The sequence below is a fragment of the Dermacentor albipictus genome, unplaced genomic scaffold (genome assembly GCF_038994185.2).
Source record: "Dermacentor albipictus isolate Rhodes 1998 colony unplaced genomic scaffold, USDA_Dalb.pri_finalv2 scaffold_26, whole genome shotgun sequence".
Lineage (NCBI taxonomy): Eukaryota > Metazoa > Arthropoda > Arachnida > Ixodida > Ixodidae > Dermacentor > Dermacentor albipictus.
This window is the reverse complement of record NW_027225580.1, coordinates 3,482,780-3,497,525: the sequence shown is the minus strand read 5'-3', so window position 1 is coordinate 3,497,525 and position 14,746 is coordinate 3,482,780. Positions and strand designations below refer to the sequence as shown.

Genomic DNA, 14,746 nt, shown 5'->3' with positions numbered 1-14,746 from the left:
TCAAGGACTGGACTAACATTGGTGACATACAGAGCTTCTTTAGGGCAGATATGAAGTTACGTTTAATAAAATTTATCGCACCATTGGTTTTACCAGTTACATAGCCCATATGTTTCTTTTTTGATAAATCAGAAGACCAATAGAGACCAAGGTATTTAAAATGTTTAACGCGGCCAAGCGATGTGCAAGACAGGCTATAACAAAAATGGAAGGGTTTGCGTTTCTCAGTAAAACTAATAAGACAACACTTGCTTACGTTCAAACGCATTTTCCATTTTCCATTTTTCCATGCCAATATCACATTTTAACACACGAATATAATCTGTGCCGTGTATAAATTTATAAATGACACAATCACCCGCGCACAGCCTGACATAAGAAGTTAACAGTTTTTAGACATCATTAATATTGCTACGAGACGCTTCAGGAGCGAACAATGATGAAGGACTGATGAAGACGACGATCGCCGATAGTCGTGCGCACAGGCTCTATCTTATACGCCTGTCTCCTGCCCGTTGTGTAGATATTTTTATTTATTTAAAGATCCCTTACAGGCCCTAGAGGCATTGAGTAGGGGGAGAGTACACTCAAAGTTCATAGAATAATTAGAATTCATATGTTATTATATATACAAAATACAGTGTAGAAAATGCGCAAACATATAGTAATGTGGTATTAAAATTGTACAATGGATAAACCGAATGCCTTTGAACGGGAGAGGTCACTGAACAAGAAACTTTCACAAAGTAAAATATAATCAATCGAATTACAGAGCGAGCGGGACATATTTGACTATAACAAAACAGTATTTAAAGGATAGTAGCACAATAATAACCGGTATAGTAGCACACTGACAATATATTGTAAATATACTGTCAAGTGTCTTTTCTCTCCGAAACATTTTGGCGGAGAGTGCGGGTTTTTCAAGACGGATACGCAGTGGGCGCTCCTTGGCGGCATCTACAATGTCAGCGCACGGCGGGAATGAGAATGCTTCGAGCAGGTCCCAAACTGTGCATCAACCATCCTCCGCCAGGTGCCCAGTCGTCTTCACACAACCGCATGACCAAGGTACCTTTTCCGGCTCTCACAACACCGACGTCGAAGGTTAGCTTCAACTGTACAAATTGGCGTGGGCTAGTAACAACTAGGGACCCGACTCTGAAGCTATTGAAAATCATATTTTACCTGGCGCGCACGGCACAAGTGTGGTTTCTCAACTACGAATGGGAACTTAATATTATGGGGTTTTCACGTGCTAAACCACTTTCTGATTATGAGGCATGCCGTAGTGGAAGACTCCGGTAATTTCGACCACCTGGGGTTCTTTAACGTGCGCCTAAATGTAAGTACATGGGTGTTTTCGCATTTCGCCCCCATCGAAATGCGGCCGCCGCGGCCGGGATTCAATCCCGCGACCTCGTGCTCAGCAGCCTAACACCATACCCACTGAGCAACCATGGCGGGTTGAACAGGAACTTACGAGCTGGGGCGTATGTAAGCAAAAGTCTCATCGATCTGTTCGGCCAACACATTGGACGCCGTCGTACTGCGCAGAAAGAACTTACGTGCCGAGCTCAGACCTGCGCCGAGTCCTATGTGACGTGCACGCAGGACGTGCTCGCGCTTTGTCACAAAGTCGATGACACGATGCCGGAAACGGAAAAGGTTGCGCATATCTTGAAAGGTATCGTGTATCACGCGTTTACACTTCTGAGTTTGAAGAACTCATCCACAGTGCAAGACGTCATCAATGAATGCTGACGCTATGAAGAAGCAAAAAGTCGCCACCTTACTTCGAACTTAACACGTCTTCTTTCCCACCAGAACTGCATTTCTCTGGTTAGATAATAACGAAAGCACGATGACAACGTGGGAAAGGTTCGTTGACATCAAGAGCTGCTTGGGAGACTCACTTTCCAAAAGAAACCAGGCTGAGCATGCGCTTTCGCGTAGACCACAGTTGCCCGGAGAAGCATGCACAACAAACATTGTAGAAGTGTTGAAACTGCGCAGAACTGTGAACACGGCCACGTCGGATGAAGATAACGTTAGACATTTTCTGAAGCGCATCGCTGAAGATGTCTGCAATTTCCTTATATCAAAGGAAGAGCTACGGACTCCGTCTGATCTAAGACGTCACTGCCCTGCTTTTTAGGCACTGAAGACGCATCGTGTATTGCCAAAGTTTGGTAGACTTGACAACGTCACCAGGGTCGCAAGCGGGGACGTCGCGTCCTCCCACGACATCGCATTGTTAGTTCATCAACTCGTCAAAGAAGAATTTCCGCACTTTCAAGCAGAAGGTGGAGGAAGAGATGCAGAGTGGTAGTACCCCCAATGCACGCTTGACGTATGCTGTCCTGAACAGTCGGTGATTTGCCAACTGCAAAGCAACAGCGAAATTCGACCTTTGCGTGATGAACACCTCTGCGTCGACACGGCAGAGCTCCGGCATTCATCGCGTACCTTCCAACGTCGTCAGACCGCACCACGCCAACCCCCTGCTCCCCGGTACAGCCAGCCCGAGGCCCCATTTTATGGCTACGCTGTGTACCGTGAGCCTCCTATTTGCTTTAGCTGCGGTATCCGTGGACATATTGCCAGGTATTGTCGCCGACTGCAGCGGAAAGTTTCGGGCATACCCGATTACCAATGTTGAGGCCAAGACAACGCGCCGCGGCAGACCACTTCGCCTCTTCGACGACAACGGCGTGAACGTGCATCCCAGAGTGAGTCTCGAGCTGCCGACCGTAGTCTTACTCCTCCTCCTCCGACTAGCTATCTTTACTCGCCATCACCTCGCCGCCGCTCACTTTCACTACCATCCCAGCTGGGAAACTAGCTGGTGCGACCGATGGAGGTGAGGTCGCGGGACCGTCAAGTAGTCCTCTGCCTGTCGCCATGCGGAAAAACAAAGTTGTGTATGTTGATGGTTTAAATACTGATGCCTTAGTCGACGCCAGTGCTACAGTTTCTGTAATGGGTGTTTTGTTTAAGAATGGTCTGGCACACAAAGTGGTGTTCACATGGGACCAAAAGGCTACTTTTCGTGGAATTTGGGGCGAACCGCTGTGGCCCGTTAGAACTTGCTCTGCCATAGTGAGTGTGGGTGGACAAGATGTTGCAAATGAATTTGTTCTTTTGGAACGCACCGCTCACAACATCATCCTTTGCATTGACTTTCTTGTTGAATGTTGGGCAATGTTAGACTGTGAAATTTTACTTCGAAGTCACGTGATAACACCCATACCAGCAGTATCAGGCGTTGGCATGCAGAGTATATTTTCTATCTCGCGATGTCCCTTTACCGGTTCACTCTTACAATAATTTTTATGTGTTTTTTAGAAAGTCTTTTGAATTTGTTCTATACAACTCATTGTGTTTATATTGATTACTTATAGAATTTTCCTAGAGAGTTCCAAAAGTGATTTGGCCACCGCATTCTTATAGGAAGTCTAAAGACACATTTCTATAGAACATTTCTGTCGAATTGCTTCAGAAGTGACAAAGGCAAATTTCTATAGAATATTTCTATAGAGTTGCTCTAAAGATGCTAAAGACGAATTTCTATATAATATTTCTATCGAGTTGCTTTAGAGATGATAAAGACAAATTTCTATATATCTATGGGGTTGCTTTGAAGGTGCTAAAGACAAATTTCTATAGATCATCTCTATCGAGTTGCTTTAGAGATGCTAATGACAAATTTCTATAGAATATTTCTATGTAGTAGCTTTCGAGTCCCTACAGGCAAATGCCTGTAGAAGCTAGGCCGATGTATGAAAAGTACTTGCAATTTACCATGGTTCTAGAGAACTAGCAGTACAGTAGGCAATAAGCACTACCGTAAATGCAGTGCCAAAACAATTGGTGCTACAACCGCAAAATATTCAGTTTTAAATGTTTATTGCACTTCAGACTAGATACATGCTTCATATGTTACATACACGCGTCAGACTAGAACTTGCAACGCATCAACTCTAGCTGCCAACATGCTTCTCGGTCAAGCTGGTGGTGAGAACGCACGAAACATTAGGTTAAAGAATCAGTGGTAGAAAATCATTGCGATCAGAGTTGACACCTGGCAATAACAGGCTTGACTAGCACAAGAAATCTTACCATTAAAACTTCAAAAGGATGGCCTGTTCCAGCAGTGCACATTATATGGTAGGATACTAAAACGTGAAAATAAACTGATATGAATGTGCACTGCAATGTTGTGTCCGCCTGACGAAACAACACAGCATTTTAGTCTATGTTTAAGTGCAAAACTTACACTGGCACTCCCTGCGAAAATGTGGCAAATAGTGGTCTTCATAGATAAGTACACCATATAGCTAAACCACACAGCATTTTAGTCTATGTTTATGTGTAAAATTAGCACTCTCAGTCCCTGCAAAAATGTGGCAAATAGTGATCTTCATAGAGAAGTAACCCATATATCGTACAAAGTTTAAAAACTTGAATTTCGTTGTAAGGGAAACAATTTTGTGATCAGAGCCAATATTAAAAAAAATTAGGGTGAGAAATATAAACTAGACTGACACATGGAATGTGCAAAAGAATATTTTGCTCGCGAGCTCCTATGTAATGCACATGAACAGTAAGATTGTTTTTATCGGCAACTATGGATAAAATTTGATGAAGTTTGATACATTAAAATGATTTAAAATCATAGTTTTTACTTTACCAGCATCAATTCTTATTAAAAATTGCTGACCATAGCAAAACTTCAAGGAAAAGAACTTACTCAGTTTGCAACTGTAAATCACAGGAAAATAACTAGCACAATTCCATAAATTCTGTAAATTTTCCTACTCAAGTACATCGAAAATACAGAAATATTTTTGACACATCCACAAGACTAATCTGAATTAAGTTTGTGGCATTTGAGAAAGTAAAATTCTACTCATTGCAGGAAGAGCTATTTGATTTAGAACCCAAACGTAAAAATTATTGAAAACGGGCAGGTTTATCAGCTATGTCTAAACTCAACAAACTTGATATATGAATTTACAGATCACATGAAATTATTGCAATATTACGCCTACCTACAAATGAGTGATTTTTTTAGAGCAGCATGATATCTCAAATTTTACAGATCAAATTATGGTATTAGGCCCAATAAAAATGTGATCTCGTTCTTACTTATGAGTAAGATATGTTAACCTTACAGCTTTATTTCTTCAAATTTTGCACTTTTCATTATTTGTATAAAAAGCAAACTAGTTGCCTAAAAGCGTTTCATCATAGTACTGTGCTACGTGAATTGCGTTTTTCGAACAACATGTTTGCTTTGATGCAACGATATTTCTTTCTTTTACCTGATTGCTTGCTGGAAACCTGTAAAGCATTCATGAGATATAAGTAAATAAATATTACATGAATAAGTAAACAAATAAATGTTGTGGTTTGTCTTAGCATTCCACCACCAGCATGACCTGTATGGAGCTTTGCTTACTGCTCACATGTTCCAAGTTCATTCTTTAACGCGAACACCTGCTATTTCAATTCCCAAGAAAGAAGCGAGGAAAGGCTAGTTTTCAGCCTCATTTCGTCCGTCTAGTAATCGATGATGGTGGAGCCTGGAAAATACAATTGAAATTAATTTTCAAAAGGTGTAATGAACATTCAGCCATAATGTATAAGCAGGAACAAACATGCCACAAATATCTACATACTTGTAGCACTATGCTAACTTTTATTTCAGTCTTTCAGGAAAAAATGTAACAAAAATGTTGCACAATGCCCCACCTCCCTGAACACTCTCCCAAACAGGGGCAGTTCTTTGAGAATATTTCACTTTGAGAATATATCACTTTGAGCATATTTTCACTTTCCCAAGATTCTGTGACATTAGCACTGGGCCAATGTGCCTAGCGCTAGAATATCATTCCTAATGGCAAAAACTATCTCCAAACGACAACAGCCCAGTCACACATTATTCTCATCTTGCAATGAAAACACATTTCTATTCATAACATAAAAAAGTAGGAAGACCCATGAGCTAAGAACCTTATACAGGCGTCACTGTTTCTGAAATTTCTGAACAAATTTTCTGAAAAGAAGGGAATGACTTACTGACTTCCATTGTTGAGCGGTAGACAAAATTTATAATCCATCCACTGTTAGCCATATTTGGTATGTACTATGCTTAAGAAGCCAACAATAAATTTCTCACTTGGAGCTTGAGATTGAGCAATCTTAATAATGCATGTAAGTATCCACTTCATGGGGACCAATATAGTTTTAAGTTGTTTTCCCAAATTATGTTGGGTAACTACGATTTGTGGTATTTTGAACACAGTCACAGCGTCACTGTAAGATACAATGGGCACAATATATCTGTGCTTTTTGAGTTATCGAAAGAATTAGTTTCTAATGTAGCACGGTTATGTACACTGATCTGTATCCTAAGCGCAATGATGAGACTTCCCAATTGTAATTGAAAAGTTAATTCACTTTTAACTAAAGAGGGTCCCCCTTCCACCATAGCATGTGAAAAACAGAAAAGAAGAATTATGCTAAGGAATTACGTAACATTGAAAATTGATAGCTGTTGTGGCATATCACGTTCTTATCATCGAGGCAACGGGAGCTGCCATACCACCTGCATCACGTGTATATCAGCGAGGCGACGGGAGCTCCCACTCCTCCGCGACGAATAAAAAATTAGACGAGGGGGACTTCAAGAAGCACCCAGTCATCTTCGCGATGAATCAAGAATTCGACGCTAGTGACGTCAGCACTTGCCAAAATGGCTCCTGCCGACGAGGGGTCGCCGAAAGAACTTAAGGGAGAACCGGCCCATTGTGAAGAGAGAGAGAGTCGCTTCCAGCAGCCCAGTCGGTCTGATGCACTCTTGCAACTACATGTGGGCTATCATCCACTATCTGTAAATATTGTATGAAGTTTGTCGTTTCTTCTTCGGCTACTGAACGAGTCCATCTCTGGTCCACCACCCCGAAGTCACAACATTGGATGTCAAGCTGTGGTATTCAAAGCCAAATAATGCCCGCTACACCGCTCAACAGTTGGCATGAGGAACACCGGCGTCAGCTACTTAGGAGAGGTGAGTGCCCCCTATCGCATCGCCAGACCTCTGTCGCACACGTAAAGGCTAAGGACAATTGCTCAACTATTCTGAAAAGGTTGTAGTGGTTTTGTCTTAGTTCACTTCAGGCCTTGCATTGATTTCCGGCTTCGGAAGCAAAGCTAATTTAGAGGCAAAACCGGAGACGAATCGTCACATTGCGACGAAGAAGCTCAGGATACAGGACCTTCTTGGTGTTTGTCAGGAGGTGGGCATTGTGGTTGCCGCGACAAGGCGAAAGAAAGCCATTCTGGACGTTATGAGGGCACAAGAGGTAACTAAGGAGGAAGTCGAAGAGGTTTGGAGAGAAATTCTTGAGAGAAGCGAGAAAAATATGCGCGACGAGACAGAAGAAAGAAAGGCGCGAGGAGGCAGAGGAGCAGAAAAGGCGCGACGAGGCAGAGGAGAGGCAAACGCGCGGGGGGGGGGGGGTGGCACAGTCGAGAAAAAGGCTCGAGGAGGCAGAGGAGAAAAGACGCGCGCAGAGTGAGACTATGCTCTTAAAATGAGAGAACGGGAAATATAGCAAGTTCGAATCAGGTCGGCGCGTTGAAGTCCCCTTTCCGGTGGAGATGCTATGCCTAAACTGAGAATACAGGATCTGATGCTACCGTACACGATAGGCGGTGATATCCCGCTTTTTCTTGTGAATTTCGAACGTACATGTGAAAAGAGAGGGGTGGACGAAAGCCTTTGGTCTCAAGAACTTCTTTCACTTGTCCCAGTAGAGGTTGCTGAAGTTCTCGCACCCTTGTCTAAAGAAGACTAAAAAGGTAAAACCTGCCCTTCTTCGAAAATACCGCCTCTCTGCCGAAGAATTTCGACAGCGGTTTAGATACGCAAAAAGGGGCAGCAAGTCGCACATGGAGTTCGCGTACGAGTTAAAGTCTAACTTAAAAGAGTGGCTCGAAAGTAGAGAAGTGTATGGCAACCATGACAAGGTACTTGAATGCATAACACTGGAGCAATTTTATGGAGTTCTTCGAGAAGTCAGATTTTTGCTGCAGGACAGGCTCCCAGAGGTAAACCTTGAGAAGGCAGCGCAGCTCGTGGAGGAATATTACACACGCCGAAACTTCCAAGAAAAACAGATTCAGGATAGGCTACAAAAATGGGAATATTCTGTAAAGCGGTTTTCCCCTCGCAGCCCAGTTTTGCCGAATAAGAAATCAACCACTGCCGTTCAAGCCCACTGTGGCTTTGGCAGGCAAGATTCTTCAATTGCATGATTCTCAAGTCATCAATAAAGTATTATTATTATTATTATTATTATTATTATTATTATTATTATTATTATTATTATTATTATTAACCACGAGCGACGAGTTCAGCAAGGCAGTATCGACTAAGGCTGAGGTGGCGAGGGAAGGGCTAGCAGAGACAGCCCAGTCGGCTAGGGCCACGAAAGCTAAGGCAGACGTAGAGCGCGCGTTCGAGGCCCGGAGACCAATTATCTGCTTCCGTTGCAACAAGGAAGACCATATTTCCTCAAATTGCAAGGAGCAAATCGCGTTCGCCAGCATTAGCCGTTCAGACGAAAATCTAAGACTGCTCGAGCCATATGTGCAGGAGGTCGCGGTAAACGGGAAAATGTGCAGGGCACTTCGCGATTCCGCCGCCATCAGAGATGTTACTCATAGCTATTGGCCAGGATGCTGGAAAGAGATTGAAACACTTGTTTGGTCATGCCACGCATGTCAGGAAGTTGGTATATCCATTGACAAGTCACAGAATTTCACTCGGAGCCAGACCGGGCAAAATATAAACTTTCTTCGATTGCCTCAGCTGTGTCTTGTCTGTCCGAATGACTGTAAGACATTGCTTTACAATATATTTTTTAGCTGTTTATTCTCTTTGAACGTGTCTTCTTTCACAGCACTATTTGTGGATGTCTGTATCCCGGGCTCTTTATCGGGTGGGTATTTCGTGTTTAGTACAATAACCGTAGTGGGGCTGTTGAGAGCACAAAGGAGGTTAGAGCATTTGTTTGGCCTGGCCTTGTGGAGAACACTGGCAGGGGGAGGTCACTTTCACCGAAGTGGCTGGCGTTGGGTTTGGGTCACTCCGAGAGCTTTCTCAGATCCAAGCAAAGGAAAGACCAGCGGATGAATGGGCGGCAAAGCCATTTCTTAACCCCATCAAGGACGTCACTCAATCAGCATATCGCATACGTCGAGCCGCGTCGAACAGCTCGACTTCCGGATGTATCATCTGGCGGCGGAGGTGCTGTTGTGCCATACCACGTGCCAATCATCGAAGCGAAGGGAGCTGCCATACTACGTGTACCACGTGCCTATCATCGAGGGGACGGGAGCTGCCATACTACGTGCACCACGTGCATATCACTGATATGACGGGAGCTCCCACTTCTCCCCGAAGAATCAAGAATTCGACGAGGGGGACTTCAAGGAGCACCCAGCCATCTCCGCGACGAATCAAGCATTCGACGCGAGCGACTTCAGCACCTGCCAAACTGGTTGCTGCCGACGAGGGGTCGCCAAAGGGACTCAAGGGAGAACCAACCCATTGTGAAGAGAGAGTGCTGATTCCAGCCGCCCAGTCGGTCTGATGTGCCCTTGCAGATACAGGTAAGATTTCATCCACTATCCGTAAATATTGTATAAAGCTTTCCGTTTCTTCTTCGTCTACGGAAAGAGTCCGCCTCTCGTCCTTCACCCCGAAGTCAAAACATTGCATAACTTCTCTATAGATCAAGAAAAAGGTTTTACAAGAAATAAGGTGCTGAAACTAAATGCAACAAAGAAATGCGTTGCTACTGGATGTTACGGACACTTAAGTAAACATATTGTGACCCATTCTTTTTATGTGGCATTCCTCAAAAATTTTGTTGGTCAATTGGTTGCTGCTGGTGAACAAAGCAGATGAACAGTCAAAATCTGGCGCGCAGCCCCAGTCCCATCTGTGCATAGTCAATTGGGACGAATATACTGGTCCGGTGAGTGAATTATGGTGCTCTCTTAGGCACGTTTTGAGGGACCGGCCAGTCTGCTGCTTGTACATTTGGCCAAATATACGCATGATCACAGGAATAGACTACACTACCCATGACAGGCACAATACAAATTTAGTGGTATCTTTAAGCAAGCCTTTCTTGTCGGGGTGCCTATATATGCAGTAAAAATAAAGTATGCAGCATATGCACAGCAGTGTGCAAGTGAATTGAGAAAGGCAAGCACGCAAGGGAGGCTTGCTTGGTGAAAGATACCACCAAATTTGTGCAGTGTGTGTCACAGGCAGTGTACTGTATGCTTTTCACGTGTGGTCAAGCGTACACAGGGCAAACTGGCCGGTGTCTTATCATGTGTATAAAAGATCACCATATTTCATTCAAAAGACCAGTATGGTCGTCCAACTTGCCCGTACATTCCCATGAAGGGGCTTCATGTTGGATTACAATCGTTCATCTGTTTTCATACACCGTAAAAATTGACAAGTTAAATCAATGAGGCAAACCACATATATAGCAAGACATGTGGGCGAGCCCCCATTTTTAATGCAACCAAAAGAAGGCATCCTGAATAGGTCACAAGCAATCCAGATGAGTCTGTGCTTATTTACTACTGAAGTAAATGCAGCATAGAAAATACTGACCTTCATATTAATTTTCAAGAAATTCAAGCTCATCATTTGTGTATTTGCTAGTGGCTGTTACTATGGCAACACAGAAATAACTGTAAAGATATCAATGATAAACAATGGTGTGCACAGAATGTGCTTACGCCTGTAACATATTTAGCCCACTACACTTCGTATCCCTACAGGCAAAGAAAACTTCCGGACACTGTGACACAAACAGAAAAGAATATGTAAGTAAAGGGTACAGCATAGTAAATAGTCTTCAAAGAATAAAGCCACAATATAACGTGATAAATATACTATGTACAAAGCAAAAATAAAGTTTAACTGGCAGCGAAGCAACTTAAGCAAAAGAAATAGTAAACATCAGGAAAGGTTAGGTATAGTTTTATAGAACACGATAATGTGGACATAATGGCTATGCACACAAACAGGCAGCAAGTTCAATAATGTTGCATAAATATTTTGTCTCTTTAGTAAGCTGCGTTAAGCTGCGCTGATAAACTTCACCATGAATGATACCAAGCGAACTCTTTGGAACACGTGCATTTCATACAAACCTGACATGACCATCCAGACCACACACCATGCTGCTGCAGCCATATATCCGTGGGGTCTGTATCTCTGGGGGGTCCTCGATCTTGTGATCTTGTGCGTCACGCCCCCGCCACTACAAAATGAGTTCTAAGTTAGTCTATACCAGTGGCACGACAAAGGTGTGATATCATGAAAACATGCAATCAGTACCCAAAAGAGTCATGAAAACAATGCCTCCGCTAATGCGGAAAGAGGGCAAATGCTTGAAATCATCGAATGTCATGATAATATGTACCTCTTGACGAAATAAAGTTTTGGACAGGCTGCAGCAGCACATTACAATGTAATCTTCTCTTGTTTATTCCATTACTTAGTTTAAGCAACTTTCCTCTGTCATGCTCAGTAAGTCAAAGTTATGTCAACACATCTTCTCTCGAAAATAAAGTTGTGCCAGTAGCAAGCTGTCAATGGCTTACATTTTCCCCCTAGAACTGTTCGTTAAGCGAAAACCTCGTAAGCAGAGATTCTTCACAACGTCAAAGCATTTGTAAGCGCGGAAACGTCATTGAAGAAAGAATCGCTGAAGAGGTAGACGGGTGGTTACTATGCAACTTTAGCAGACAAGCGGGAGCTCACGCACAGCTGCACAAGGTGAACACGATTTCTGAAACCTTTCTCAGCGGAAGGAAACAATGATCAGGATTATCAATGCCGCACTGCAGCAATAGGGTTACGTACACAATACTGACAACCAGCGCGCAGGAAGCATTGGCATAGATTTCACTGTTGCCGTGGGTGTTGCACTTCCTCCTTTCGCAAGGCACTCTATACACACACGAGAAGCACACACAACACGCATGAACGCACGTGTAGTTGACGAGTATGATTGCTTACCGTTTCAACAGTACGATGAGGACGAAAGGCGCTCTCCGAGTTTCCAGTGCTGCATCCACGATGTTACTCGCAGCATACATGCCGCTGCGTAGTGGACTAGCTGAGGCACGCTAATAATGCGCATTAGATTGCGACGTCCACCAAATTTTCCACGACAATCAGCGGCGACAAAATGAAAGCACTCCACGATATGAAAATCGTTGGTCTACATTTAGCTGGCGCACCACGCATACGGCGTGTTTACAGCGACACGGAAGCCATCTTGTGGCACTTGCACACCAACTACGTCTCATTTCTTAGAGCAAACCTAATAACACACGATCAAACAAACACGTCGAAGCAGCTCGCAATACCTATTGAACACACAGCAATAACAACACGCCGTATTTTTGTGTTCTACCGGTCGCATGGAACCGGCGCCACCAGCGCCGTTTGTACAATTGTACGGTCGTTGTGGCTTCCGTGATGCCGGCAATAACAACCACTATAGCAGGTTTTGTGTCATTTTGGGCCCAGCTACTACATATATGGTGAGACAAGAAGAAACATTGACATATTCATATTGTATGGTATAGTTTAGGGCAGAAATAAATTACATGCAGTATTGTTGCTTTTGAATCGCTTATGCCGCATGCAGTGAGCAACAGAATGGCCTTCAAGACCTGAACAATTTACCCTGAGAAAGCTATCGCTGGGGTGCGATTTGAACCATTTCAAGTTCGGTAACTGGCCTTAAATCCCTAAATGACGTTATGCGCAGCCGTTACCTGCACTACCTGGCCGCTACTTCGTTTCTCTTTGAAGCAACTTCCTGCTGTCGTTTAGATGTAGCCCTGAAATTGTTGACACAATCTCGAAGGGACACGTGTTCAGTGTGTAATGTTTCCGTGCGCTTTGCAACTGTGTCCGTCGCACAGCAACAAATATACGATTGGTTTTAATTTTACCCGTGAGGCGCAGGTTACGCTTATGTGTTTCGTATCTTGCATTCGTGGCATTGTGCTTATCGTGCGCGGATCACGCTCATGTCGTCCGTGCCTTCTCTGTGCATTGTGTGACCCACGAAGATTCCTCGAAAAAAAAAACACGTTTCTGAAGCGTGCAGTTGTCGCATTTGAGTGATGTGTGCCAGAAATGTGCGGCGGCGTTCGGCCTGTTCCGCCCCAAGTGCTGCTGTCACTGCATTCCAGCAAATAGATATGACGGCGCTGCTAACACGTAGTTTTGCTTAGAGTTTCTTAGTTATCTTCGCGATTTACCTCCATATACGATAGAAACCACCAATGTGCGCTTCCATTACATTACTTTGGTTTTTCTAATTTCGATTAGTGTCTTTTTAACGATGCTCTTGCTTGATAGTAAAAAACCTCTGAAATGGGGTTGAAATAATCAAGCTTTTTATTCCTCGAAGAGTGCGTGAGTGGTAATTTTACAAGAACTTAGTAATACAGTTCTGTACATCGAACTAGAAAACTAAATATATAAGCGTCTTACAGTACGTGAATCTTACTATGATGTGCCAATATCTCAGTACGCTCTCAGTGCTGTGGGCACACAGGACTGAGACACAGCCCATATTTACCGTTAACGTGGTGCGAGGCCGGCCTCGCACTGCGTTCACGGCAAATGGAATTGTCCAATTCGCTCTAAAGTAATGTACATCACTTTTTCGTATCATTTGTTCCATGTACAGAATTTTCCATGGGTGCACTGCTGCCTTCCCAAGTTAGAAAGACACTTTGATATATTATTCAGCAGTATTCAACACCTTCTGTTGAATGTTTATAGAGTGCAAATATATAGCCGTTCTTATACAGGCCACACTTTAGCTTCTTTAGATGCTATATAAAAGTTCCTTTATAGAAATCAGTACATATGTCATATGATGGGATATATTTAGAATGGGAATGGAGAGCCAGTCTATAGACAGGCCACATTAGAAGTTCTGAAAACGTTATATAAACATTTTTTGTAGACTTCGGTACATGAGATGTCAGTACGACCTCTATAGAACATTTATGGAGGGTCGATGTAGATCCATTATATAGACAGGCCGCATTAGAAGTTCTGAAAACGTTCTATAAAAATTATTCTATAGAATGTTGTACATATGATGAGAACAAACCCTGTATAGACCGCTTATATTTTTTTCTGGAGAGCACACTCCCTTCTCTTTTTTCCACCAACCCTTCCAAGTTCTGGAACTTTGTAAAACCTGCACAAAGCCGTGCCATTTCTCTTTGTTGACTCTGCTGAGCACGTGCTGCGCAGTGAGGAATGTTGTACTGTCCTGAATGACGTCTTCGCAGATGTGTTTACAAAGACAACTGCTGTTGTCTCGCCGCAGCTGCATAATCACGATTTCTTTCCCATGGATGCAATTGTAGTCAACTTTGAGGCATAGCCAAAATGATTGAGAAACTAAAGCTTTCGTCTTCATGTGGTGATGACAAAATTAATGCAAAGTTTCTGAAGAACACGAAAGTTGACTCTTCAGTTTTCCTGTCATACCTCTTCACACAGTCCATTGAATCTAGTACGCTGCCATCAGATTGGAAGGTCGGGAAAGTGGTGCCACTTTTTAAATCCGGGAGCACTCATTCTCCTCTCAATTATCGACCA

General features: G+C 43.3%; 1 protein-coding gene across 2 annotated transcripts in view; it reads right to left on the bottom strand.

The window, feature by feature from the left end:
* The window catches only part of LOC139052507 (probable cytochrome P450 12a5, mitochondrial), a 151,284-nt gene that overhangs the window by 122,654 nt on the left and 13,884 nt on the right, over positions 1 to 14,746 (bottom strand). The window lies entirely within an intron of this gene.